The 12,226-nt window shown below is 45.6% G+C and overlaps 1 protein-coding gene across 1 annotated transcript in view; it reads left to right on the top strand.

The window, feature by feature from the left end:
• LOC110149830 (GON-4-like protein) overlaps positions 1–3,797 on the top strand; it is a 43,554-nt gene extending 39,757 nt beyond the window's left edge. The window contains 3 exon segments of the mRNA XM_070467126.1: positions 336–473; positions 2,884–3,091; positions 3,496–3,797. The gene's annotated coding sequence lies outside the window, so the exon portion shown is untranslated.
• Positions 3,798–12,226: the final 8,429 nt, after the last annotated feature.

Raw genomic sequence — 12,226 nt, 5'->3', positions numbered from 1 at the left:
ATGCAGGGGATGTAAGAGAAACGGGTTCGATCCCTGGATTGGGAAGGTCCCCTGGTGAAGGAAATGGCACCCCACTCCAGTATTCTTGCCTGGAGAATCCCATGGACAGAGGAGCCTGGTGGACCATCAGTCCATGGAGTTGTAAAGAGTCAGACATGACTGAAATGACTTACTTACCCTACATTTTTGTAGGGTAAATTTATTTACCAGAATTGACAACCCATTCATCTGTCCATCAATGCAATTTGTGCTGTTTGTGTTGAAATTTGCCTATGTCTTTTGTGTTTTAGTGTTATCAATTTTAACGAATGGGAAATATTTCATCTCTCTTGAAGGAAAACTCTTTGGGGTGCATTTATTATAATCAAACAGAAGTGCCTTGCAAAGGAGAGGAACTCTCTGATAATGAACAACTCCGAGGATTCCCTTGGACTTGAGATGTCCAATTCTAATTTCCCCTACAGGAGCTCCAGGTAAATTTGTCAGTGGGGAGCTTCAGCTCCAGTTTGGGGAGCTTCCCCTGTGAAGGAAAACTGACCTTTTGGAGGAAGATCACAGGTCTAATGGGTCTGGGAAGTCACATTATAGTGACTTTCTGACTGGCTAGGTTTTGGTTTTCTTCTGGTTACTTTGGTCATGCACAGACATCTGGTACTAACTGTTTCCTCAAAGGCTTCTTTTAAAATTTCTTGCTTCTTTCTCTTGGAACCCTCTGCGAACAGGTGAGTAGCTATGGAAGCAATTGAGGAACTCTGGCCTGGGTTACTCTTCTGTGTATTCCAAAGGTCCACCACACAGTGTGCCCCAGTAGCTGCCACCCAGGAGATGAGGGCTCTCCTTTCCTCTTCCTCCCTTGAGCTGAGGACCAGACCAATTAATACCATGTGGTTACGGGTCAGACACTTAAAAGCCATTGGGGAGTCTGCCGCTTGAAGACTCGATGATAGGATAAGTGGGATGTGGATCGGACCAGGCAATTAATGTCCGCCCCCAGCAAGACCGCTTCCCAGCAACTCAGGAACATATTGGTTCCAGCAAAACGCTGACCCCATTTCCCCCTGGCTGCCACTTTGGCAAGATTACAAGGCAGATTCCTCAGCATGTCTTCCCTGTTGCCTTTGTCTTTTTCCCCTTCAGTCTAGATAGATTTTCAGGAGCATGGGTGTTAACTTCAGGGCCTTCCTGAGAGGCCTTCTACCCTAGGCTAGAAGAGGAGGAATGAAGCTTTTTAGCATGGGTGAATGGCTATGTCAGTCCTTTGGTTTCATTGGGGTGGCCACTCAATTCTTTCCAGAAAGGAGAGGAAAACAAAGTTTTCCTAGGAACAACTTGCCTGTATCTTTGAGATGCAAATTTTAAAATGGGGAAATAAAAATTGGCTATCCAAGGCAAACAAATCTTAAATGCTTTTTCTGCAAATATTTAGCTGTCTAGTCAAGTGAGCTTGAATTGTTCCATCTGTGAGAAACCCAACTGTTAATCCAACCTCTTTGTAAACTGATGGGTTTTACGTTGCTCTACCTGACTCAGGATTGAAATCTTCAAATTAGAACTGAGGCCTCGTGTGTCTGTATGTGTCTTTGTCTTTGGGTAAGATTGCCACGGTTGATATGTAAAAGAGCTCTATGTGACTGGCTTAAACAAAAGTTAATACTTACAAACCAAATGATTCTAAACACAAGAGAAATTAAGCTACATAAATTTTAGTTTCATGTGAATTGGGAAATATTCAATATTAAATTAGTACCTAGTATTCATGTTTAAGTCAGTTGATCTGATAGGCATGTCTTGAGTTATCAACATTAAATGTAATAATAAGTATAATACTTTCAGTGTGCCTAGGTTTAATATAAGCTAAATAAGCAAATTTGTCAGCAAGGAAAATAACTCAATGTAAAGAAACTTTTGAAAAAAATACATAAATAAGAGTTTTTGAGTGAACCTTTAGAAATATATGTTTTAGATCTCTCCAGATATTCTACAACTTAAAAGTTAAAAGTTTACTAAAATAAAGTGATGAAAGGTTTATGAAAAATGGACCCCAAAGGGGGGACTTCACTGGTAGTCTAGCAGATAAGACTCTGCTCTTTATGCAGGGGGCCCAGGTTTGATCCCTGGTCAGGGAGCTAGATCCCACATGCTGCAACTAAGACCTAGCGCAGCCTAAATAAATAAATAAAATATTTTTAAAAAATGGACCCCCCAGATGGTTTTATACACTATCAGTTAGGATTGACTAAGTTTAAAACAAGTTTAATGGAGTAAATGAATGAAGTAACTTAGCACACACAATGGAGTAAATGAACTTATAAAGTAAGCTGGTGCAAAATGTAAATCTGACTTTTCTCTCTGTTAAGACAGGTTTCTGAAGATGCTAATCTGACTTTGATAACAGATTTTCAGTTTATATACCTTTTAAGTAATCTATATTTGCTGTTGAAATCTTTTATTGTCACTTTGGCTGAGTTTCACAGTGACCTATGGTCCTATTTGTATTTTAAAATGTCTTTTTTGCTGTTCCTTTGACTGGGCTTCCCAAGTCATATTATAACAAAGTTCCTAATTTTTGGGGTGCTTCAAAGGGCCCGTTAGGTGACCAAGGGGAGATACTTAAATTAGTTTCTCTTGGTCTATTAAACTACAAGGGATGTGTTTTCAAATGGGTAATAAACTTTTAAGTTATATGGTAAATGGTACAGATATTCTAGAGATTGTATGGAGTTCCTGAGAATCTGATGTATCCTGGTAGATTGTTGTCAGTCACAATTGTAGTTATTTTCTGAAAGTGTTGTGTCATAGCAGTGGTTGGACTGCTTTGTTAATTGCATTGTAATGAAATTTCAGCTATGCCTTTTTTAAGGTTTCTTTTTTTTTTTTTTTAAGGTTTCTTTGTGGACAGTTATGCTTTCACAGTAATACCTTTGCAAAAATGTCTCCTCAAGATTTGTAAAAAGAACTTTAAATACAAGTTTCTGATTTTCAGACCATAATGCTGCACTGAAGAAAGAAATTGATGAATTCTAATGGGAAACCTGATGACTTTACAAAGCTGTTAACAAAAAAGATTAGTTACATAAGACTGAGTAAACTGGTAAATATGGTTGTAATTTTTATGGTTTCTATCTAAAAGGATTATTGGTTTAAATATGTGTTCTCCAGGTATATGAAAAACTTTCTCCTTAAACTAATTATGACTTACAGTAACTTGGTAAATTGTATCTTTTATAAGAGAAATTGAAATACTTACCTTTTTCTGTCTGATTGATCCTGCCAGTAGCATATGCTTGTCTCAAAGATTAAGCCATGTATGTGTAGGTACACAACTGCCAGTATAGTGAAACGGCTAATAGCTCATTGAATCAGTTATGACTGCTTTGGTCTTTCAGTTATTGTAACTGGATTACAAAGTTACGCTAATCATTGTTTAAATTTGTTCTTTGTTTTCAAACCATGCTTTTTGTCTTCTGACTGCACTATGTCATTTGTTGTACCCAGATCTCGGAATCTCACCAAACACCACAGGAGCCGCGGATTGATGCAAAAGCAGTGAGGAACTTTATTACAAGCCCAAGCAGGAACTCTCTTCACACAATGGCGAAGGAGCCCCGAGTGAAAGCCGGCGAATCTTTTTTATACTGTATAGCAGGGGAAGCGGGAAGGGAAGCTTAAGGGGATTGGTTAATTCATACTGTGCAGCAGAGGAAGCGGGAAGTCTTGGTGGGGTGAGGGTGGGGTGAGAGACTTTCCTCGCCCTTCTTAGATTGCCTAGGGGTGGAGGGCAACTGGTCTCCTTCTGATTGGTTTGAAAAAGTTTTTTTCTTTTTCTCGGGAGGGGTTTTTCACTCAGAATGGCAGTGCTATCTAAAATGGAGTCATTTTGAATTTTTCTTTCACATTTCCCCCTCTCTTTGTTCCTATGGAAGGCCCAATCATGAGTCTTCTATATCGTCTGTGGGGACAGTCGAATACTGAGATCTGAGTAACATCAGGTGAACGGTATTGAATCTATCTTTTACAAAGGACATAATTCTATTTAATATGCAGGGACCTATAGTTAAGATTAATAACAGTAGAATGAGGGGTCCTAATAGAGAAGAAATCAGGGTAGTCAACCAAGGGGAAGTATTAAACCAAGACTCAAACCATGATTGTTCATTTTCTCTTTCTTGTTTTCGCCTGCTTAGGCCTTCTCTAACTTTTTGAAGAGATTTCTGTACTACTCCTGAATGGTCAATATAAAAACAGCATTCTTCTCCTAGGGGTGCACATAGTCTTCCTTGTTGTAAGAAGAGCAGATCTAAACCCCTTCTATTTTGTAACACTACCTCAGCCAGAGAACTTAAGGATTTTTGGAGGTGGGAAATGGATTTTTCGAGCTGTTCAATATCTTCATCTATTGCAGCCCTTAGCTGGTTATACTGTTTATCTTGGAGCGTTAAGGCTGCAGTTCCAAGCAATTCCACTTCCAGTTCCTATAGCCCCCAATCCCAACAGGACAGTTAAAGTGAGGGCAGTGGCGGGTTCTCTTTTTAACCTATACTGATCTGGAGTCTCTAACCTTGGTTGCAGTTCTTCTTCTGAGTAATAGTTCAGCCGGGGGGTTAGGTGGACTAGGACACAGAAATCTTGGGAGGTTTTTAGTGCCGCCTGATGGGCACACGGAGTTAGTCCGGCGGAGCAAGCCCACCACCCATTTTCAGGTGGGATGATCCACTGGTGAGTGGAATTAGTGAGGTTAGTCATAGAGACTGTGTGATTACATAGGTGTTGATAAGTCTCGGGGATAGCTCCTATGCAGGTGCCTATACCCGTAATGGAGCTTACTGTCAGGCGGCCCGCACCAGGTTGTTGCTGCCATCTACAGGCTGAGACATCGGCAGTCATATTGAATCCTGAAGAAAAAGCAACTGCCTCATAATAAGGAGGCTTAATATTATAGCAGAGCCAGCAACCATTTGTTAAGTCTGGACGAGAGGCATTAAGGGTAAGGTAAGCTGAGGAGATCATTTTTATAAGGGGGTCTGTAGAGGGGGAGACATGTCAGCTATGGGGGTAGCTGTGGGGGGAGTGTGTGGAGTAGGTCCAGTATCCCGACTTTGGTTCTGGGAGAGAGGTTTTGGGGTTGTCATCTGGGAAGAAGGTTTTGGGGCTATCACCTGGTTTGGTCCCAAAGCTACCTTGGGGGCCAAATAGAGTGGTCCCAGCTGTAATTTGAGCTCAAACCGGAATCCATTATCAAATCCAGTCTGATAAAGACGCAGGCCCCAGGCTCTGCCTACGTCCCACCTGGTAAACTTTTTTCCCTCATCAGTGAACTTTATCTGTAATGGAAAACATTGTCCAGGTTTAGACGACAGCGTCTTACATGGTGGGAAATCTTGGGATAATCTTACCTGAATGAGGTCTTTGACGGGATTGGTGAGCCAATGGACTGTTCCTGTAGTTTCACATCCCCAAGCAGCGCAATAAAAAGAATCAACTCCCCCACATTTTGCAATTTGGTTCTGATCCCTTTCTCCCCCCGGACAGACATATACGGGTGTTGGCTTTGTGCATGGTGTGTCTCCCTGGAAGGCCCAGTCAAAAAGGCCGAGGGTCCCAAACTGAGGGCTCCCGATGAAGTCACTCAGTTGACTGGGACCATGGAAGCCTTTAATGTCGGCTGCCAGGACGCATAAATCAAAGGTCAATACAGGCCACCATGTCCCTTTGGGGGCTACGTTGGAACTCGAATTAAGTAGTTCTCCGGTGTCAGGGTTGTAGACCACCCAAGTCATGTTAACCGGATGATGGGGATTGGCTGAGGTAAGCCCTTGGATGGCTGCCCAGAGCACAAAGTACCTTAAGAGGGAGATACTTCTCTGGGGCGTTTCTGAAGTTTTAACTTGAGTGGATTGTCCGGATGCTTGGAAACTCTCCATTGTGGCAGAACCTCGTGGATGTCGATGAAAGGATCAGCAGGCCTCACATGCGAGAAATGGACCCACGTCGATATACCGTCTACTTTGAGGGCTGTTGGTGTGACCAAGATGACGGAGTAGGGTCCTTTCCAGCGTGGTTCGAGGGTGCCTGAGTGGTGTCTTCGCACATAGACCCAATCTCCTGGCTGGAAACGATGCGGTTCTGGTGGTGGCTTGGTGAGGTGTAGGGCTTTTAGCCACTTCCAAATGTCTTTGGGCACCTGTTGGAGGAGTCGGAGAGAGGAAAACAGAGCATCAACAGGCAAGTCGGCTATTAAATCAGTCTTTAAACTAGGTACAATAGGGGGAGGTCTCCCGAACATAATTTCAGAGGGGGTTAGCCCCAACAGGTAAGGTGAGTTCCGTACCCGAAACAAGGCAAAGGGGAGGAGCGCCACCTAATCCCCGCCAGTCTCTAGGGTTAATTTGGTCAAGGTCTCTTTTAAGGTTCTGTTCATTTTTTCTACTTGCCCTGAACTCTGGTGTCGATAGGCACAATGTAATTTCCAATTTGTCCCCGGAACCACCGCCAGTCCTTGACTTACCTTGGAGACAAAGGTGGGACCGTTATCGGAACCTACCTGTGTAGGGAATCCGAAACGCGGCAGGATCTCTTCTGAGAGTTTTTTTGTTACTACCTGGGCTGTCTGTTTTTTCGTTGGGTAGGCCTCTACCCATCCAGAAAAACTATCAGTGAAGACCAGCAGGTATCTATATCCGTATTGTCCTGGTTTTACCTCAGTAAAGTCTACTTCCCAGTAGGCTCGAGGGCGTCTTCCCCTTTCTCTGGCTTCTTTGGTTGCTCCTGAAGTCTTTGTTGGGTTAGTTAGCAGGCAAGCCTTACAGTCTGAGGCAATTTTTTCTATTTTCGCCCGGTAGTCTTTGATGACAATCTTTGCAGTTCTAACAAGATCTTGCATTTTTTTTGCCCCTAAATGGGTTGCATTATGAATTTTCCAGAGCTGTTCTGTCCCCAGTTTTTCAGGTAGGATAAGCGCTGACTTAGCGTCTTTCCACCAGCCATTTTTAAATTGAGTCATAGGTAAGGAGTTAATCCATTTTATATCTGTTTCATTGTATTCGGGGTTATCGGGTAGAGTCATGGTCCCTGGGTCAGGGAGTCGAGCTGCCAAAACTGGGGTAACAGATGTTAGAGCAGCCTCTAACTGGCCGAAAGATCAGCCAGTTGATTGCCCCTTGCCACGGGGGAGTCGCCTGTTTGGTGGCCTGGGCAGTGGACTATGGCCAGTTTCTTGGGCAGCCAGAGGGCCTGTAGAAGCTCAAGAATTGTCTATTTTTTATAGTTTTTCCTTCAGCCGTCAGGAGCCCCCTCTCTCTATAGATGGCCCCGTGAATGTGTGCTGTGGCAAAGGCGTATCTGCTGTCAGTATAAACGGTCAGGTTTTTTTTTTTTTCTACCTCTTTTGAGGGCTTCAGTCAATGCTATAAGTTCGGCTTTTTGGGCCGATGTCCCATGGGCCAAAGGGGCAGCCCATATGACTTCTGTCTTCGTGGTCACAGCCGCACCCGTATACCTTTGTCCATTCTGTATGAAGCTGCTCCCATCCATGTACCAAGTCAGTTCAGTATCTGGAAGGGGAACTTCTTTCAGATCAGCTCGGACCTCACATACCTGAGCCAGGATGTCAGCACAGTCATGGAGTGGAGCGTCAAGGTCTGGATCCGGCAGGAGTGACGCTGGGTTCAAGGTAGCTGGTGGCTGAAAAATGATCTTGGTAGGGTTTAGTAGTAGTCCCTGGTAATGGGTCAGTCTAGCGTTACTGATCCATCGATCTGGAGGTTGTCTCAATATACCCTCTATGGCATGAGGGGTTGTTATTTGCAGTTCTCGTCCCAGGGTTAATTTGCCAGCATCTTTTACTAACAAGGCCACAGCAGCCACCATACGCAAGCAGGGAGGCCATCCACTAGCCACTGGGTCCAGTTTTTTTGAAAGATATGCCACTGGTCTTTTCCAAGGTCCCAGTTTCTGGAGTAACACCCCTTTGGCTACCCCTCTGTTCTCATCTACATAGAGAAGGAAGGGCTTAGTGATGTCAGGTAGACCTAGGGCAGGGGCTGACAGGAGGGCTGCCTTAATGTCCTGGAAGGCTTTATCCATTTCCTCTGTCCAGGCAAATGGTATAGTCTCTTTTGTTGCCTGGTATAGTGGTCTTGCCATTTCAGCAAAACCTGGGATCCATAATCTACAGAATCCAGCGGACCCCAGAAATTCTCTAATCCCGCATTGACTCTGGGGCTTAGGGATCTTTAACACAGTCTCTTTTCTAGCTTTGGACAGCCACCGCTGTCCTTCTTTTAATATGTATCCCAGGTAATGAACCTCTTGTCTGTCAATTTGTGCTTTCTTTGCGGAGGCCTGATATCCCAACTCACCTAAAGTATACAGCAAGTCTCTGGTTGCCTCCAGACAGGTTTGTTGGGATTCTGTGGCCAACAAAATGTCGTCTACATACTGTAGCAAGGTAACCCGTGGGTGTTGGATATGGTACTCAGCCAGGTCCTCATGTAAGGCTTTGTTGAAGATTGTGGGCGAGTTCTTGAATCCTTGTGGTAGTCTCGTCCAAGTTAGTTGCCCGTGAATGCCTTCCTCTGGATCTGACCATTCGAAGGCGAAAATATTCTGGCTTTTGGGTGCCAGGGGGAGGCTAAAAAAAGCATCTTTCAAGTCCAGTACCATATACCACTGGTGATTGGGGTTCAAGAAGCTCAAAAGAGTATAGGGGTTTGGTACTGTGGGGTGGATGTCCATCACCCGTTGGTTAACTTGTCTCAAATCTTGCACTGGCCTGTAGTCATTGGACCCCAGCTTTCTGACTGGGAGAAGGGGGGTATTCCAGTTGGATTGGCATGGGCGTAGGGTGCCCTGAGCCAACAGCCTGCTTATGTGAGGGCAAATGCCCCTTTGTGCCTCTTGTGGCATCTGATATTGCTTGACTCTGACGGCCTCTGCTCCTGGTTTTAGTTCAGTATAAATTGGGGGCCGATGTTTGGCTAAGCCTGGACCTCTGGTTTCTGCCCAGGTTTGTGGGTATTCACTAAGTCACTGTTGCATATCAGCCTCAGGGGCTACTTCGGGGGAGCCTTGGTGTAATCTGTACTCATCTTCTAATTGCATGGTTAGAACGTGTACCGGCCTGCCGGCCAGGTCTGTAACATTTACCCCCTCAGGTGAGAAATGGATCTGGGCTCCTATTTTGGTCAGCAAGTCTCGCCCAAGCAGTGGGTAGGGGCAGTCTGGTATGACCATGAAAGAGTGGGATACCCGGCCCGTGCTGAGATCTAGGTTTCTTCGGGTAGTCCATGAATATTTTTTCATACCAGTGGCCCCTTGCACCCATGAAATCTTTTTTTTTTCCCATGAAGTCTTTGAAGAGAGTTTTCCCCGTGGGTCAAGCAGGACAGAATGTTCGGCCCCAGTGTCCACTAAAGACTCAATTGGGGTCCCCTCCACTTTTAAGGTTACCCTGGGCTCAGGGAGGGGTTCCAGGCCCCATCTCCCCTAGTCGCTCAGGTCCCCCAGAGCCAAAACGTTGGTTCCTTGTTTGAACTTTTTAGGGCAATCTTTAGGCCAATGTCCTTCTTTCTTACAATATGCACACTGGTTCCGTCCTAACTTTGGTTTTTCTTGGGGGTTGGGTTTCGGCTTACCTTCTGCCAGTTGTCTCAATCTCTTTTCTTGTTCGTTAGGCCGGGCGCTGGCGGCTGCCAGGAGAATGCGAGCCATATTTCGAGTCTGTCAGTTGGCAGCTCTAGTCTGCTTCTCTTCAGGTGTCTCTCGGTTATTATAAACTTTTTCTGCTACTGCCACCAGATCCTGAATAGATCTTTCACCTAATCTATCTATCTTCTGTAACTTCTTCCTTATATCTGGGGCTGACTGATTAATAAAATGCATCATTAAGGCTGATCTAGTATCTTCCACCTCAGGGTCCATGGGAGTGCACTGACGGAATGCGTCCATCAGTCTCTCCAGGAACGCCACAGGACTCTCTTCTCTCCCTTGCTGTACGTTACCTACCTTAGCCAAATTAGTGGGCCTGCGAGCGGCCGCTTTGAGACCCCCGACAGAGTCTGGCGGTAGACCCGGAGCCGCTCCTTACCTTCCGCCGTGTTATAGTCCCACTGTGGCCTAGATAAAGGGAAAGAAGAGTAAATCGTCGCAGGGTTAGCCGTGGGTTGCCCATTATCGCCTGGCACCAGCTTCCGTGCCTCTAGCTGGATCCTTTCTCTTTCTTCTGTGGTGAATAACATCTGGAGGAGCTGCTGACAATCGCCCCACGTAGGTTGATGAGTGAACAGAACAGTTTCTAACAAATTAATAAGCTCTTTAGGTCTCTATGAAAATGGGGCATTCTGGGTCCTCCAATTGTATAAATCACTAGTAGAAAAGGGCCAATATTGAAGGGGCTGATTTCCATCACATCAGGCGGACCCAGAGCCCTGAGAGGAATAGCTGCTGAAGTAGAGTCGGCAGGCCCCCCGGGGGAGGCGGCCCTACAATTTCGGGTGTTCATTGTAGGTCCTCCCCCAGCCGCTTCTGGGGAGGTTGGGGGAGTGGGGGTTCGGGCTGAACAGGAGGAGGGAGAGAGTATGGTGGAGGTGTGATAAGGAGATCGAGAGTTGAATCTTCCTGCAAAACAGGGGCAGAGGGGGCAGCCGGAGGCTTTTTCTTTTCTTCAGCCACTAGGATCTCCGTGGCTGCTGCTGCCTGTGGAGGTAAAAAGGGTTGGATCCAAGGGGTTGGGCTGACTATTAAATCTTCCCAAACCAGGATATATGGGACCTGGTCTGGATGTCCGGTTCGAGGTCTGAGGATGATTTCTCGGACTCTCCAGACAGTCCTTAAGTCGAAAGTCCCTTCAGGAGGCCAGCCTACATTAAAGCTGGGCCATTCAGTGCTGCAAAAAATAACCATCCGAGATTTTTAAATTTCTACACTCAGATTATGAGCTCGAGCTCTAACTTCTTTGAAATGGTCAGTTATTAAGGTAAGCGGAGAGCATCCAGATTGGGTCTGTCCCATCGTCAGTCAGTCACACAATGAACAAACAAGACAACACACCAGACAAATAACAGAGCGCGCAATCCCGAGAAAAAAAGTACAGAGTAGTCCCCGCACAGGTATATATATATATATATAGGACTACAGAGTGGGAGCTGGAAGAGGTCTCTTCCGGCTCCCTGCTGGAGACCGTTATCGGTGCGTCCGCCTAGGTTTAATTCCAGCTACAGATACAGATTGGGACCCCCCTACAGATACAGATGCAGCTGCTGCTACTCCTTACCGGCCGTTCGTCCTCCGAAGTGCGGGTCCTGAAGGGCTCGGTGGATCCCGGACGAGCCCCCAAAATGTTGTACCCGGATCACGGAATCCCACCAAACAACACAGGAGCTGCGGATCAATGCAAAAGCAGTGAGGAACTTTATTACAAGTGTAAGGTACAGTTCCGGCGAGGCAGAAAAGGAAAGATGACCTCAATAGAAGTAGATTACCTTTATTCAGGCAAGGAGGGGCGACAGTCGGCCTAATGACCAGGCTGAGCGCCGAAAGGGATCAGGGAGGCTTCATACTTATAGGGAGGTTTGTGGAAGCAACAAGGGAAACGTCAATCAGGCGGGATATTTTGAGTATTCTTTTGTTGAGATGGAACTTGTAGTTGGGCAGGGGGGTGATAAGTCTTCTGGGCGGGTGTAGGGGGTGGCAGGTTTCCGGACAGGGGGTGATAAGTCCCAGATAGATGCAACTGGCCTGGAGCATCAGGATGGAACTAAAGTTATGCTTTGTTTTCTCCGAAGTTAGATGATTCAGCGAGGGGCCTTTGAGACTGCTGTTCTCTTTTCTAGGCCCAAAAGACTCCTTCAACAAGCTCGAGCAGGGACTCTCTTCACACAATGGTGAAGCGGCGAATCTTTTTTATACTGTATAGCAGGGGAAGCGGGAAGGGAGGCTTAAGGGGATTGGTTAATTCATACTGTGCAGCAGGGGAAGCGGGAAGTCTTGGTGGGGTGAGGGTGGGGTGAGAGACTTTACCGCCCTTCTTAGATTGCCTAGGGGTGATGGGCAACTTGTCTCCTTCTGATTGGTTGGTTTGAAAAAGTTTTTTTCTTCTTCTCTGGAGGGGTTTTTCACTCAGAATGGCAGTGCTATCTAAAATGGAGTTGTTTTGAATTTTTCTTTCACATCATTGTCATTGTTACAAGCTGCATTATTTATATTCTGTCTAATTTAGAAGACTGTTATC

Source organism: Odocoileus virginianus, chromosome 5, assembly GCF_023699985.2.
Source record: "Odocoileus virginianus isolate 20LAN1187 ecotype Illinois chromosome 5, Ovbor_1.2, whole genome shotgun sequence".
Classification (NCBI taxonomy): domain Eukaryota; kingdom Metazoa; phylum Chordata; class Mammalia; order Artiodactyla; family Cervidae; genus Odocoileus; species Odocoileus virginianus.
Note: the sequence above shows the minus strand (reverse complement) of the source record. Positions and strands in the feature narration are given on the sequence as shown.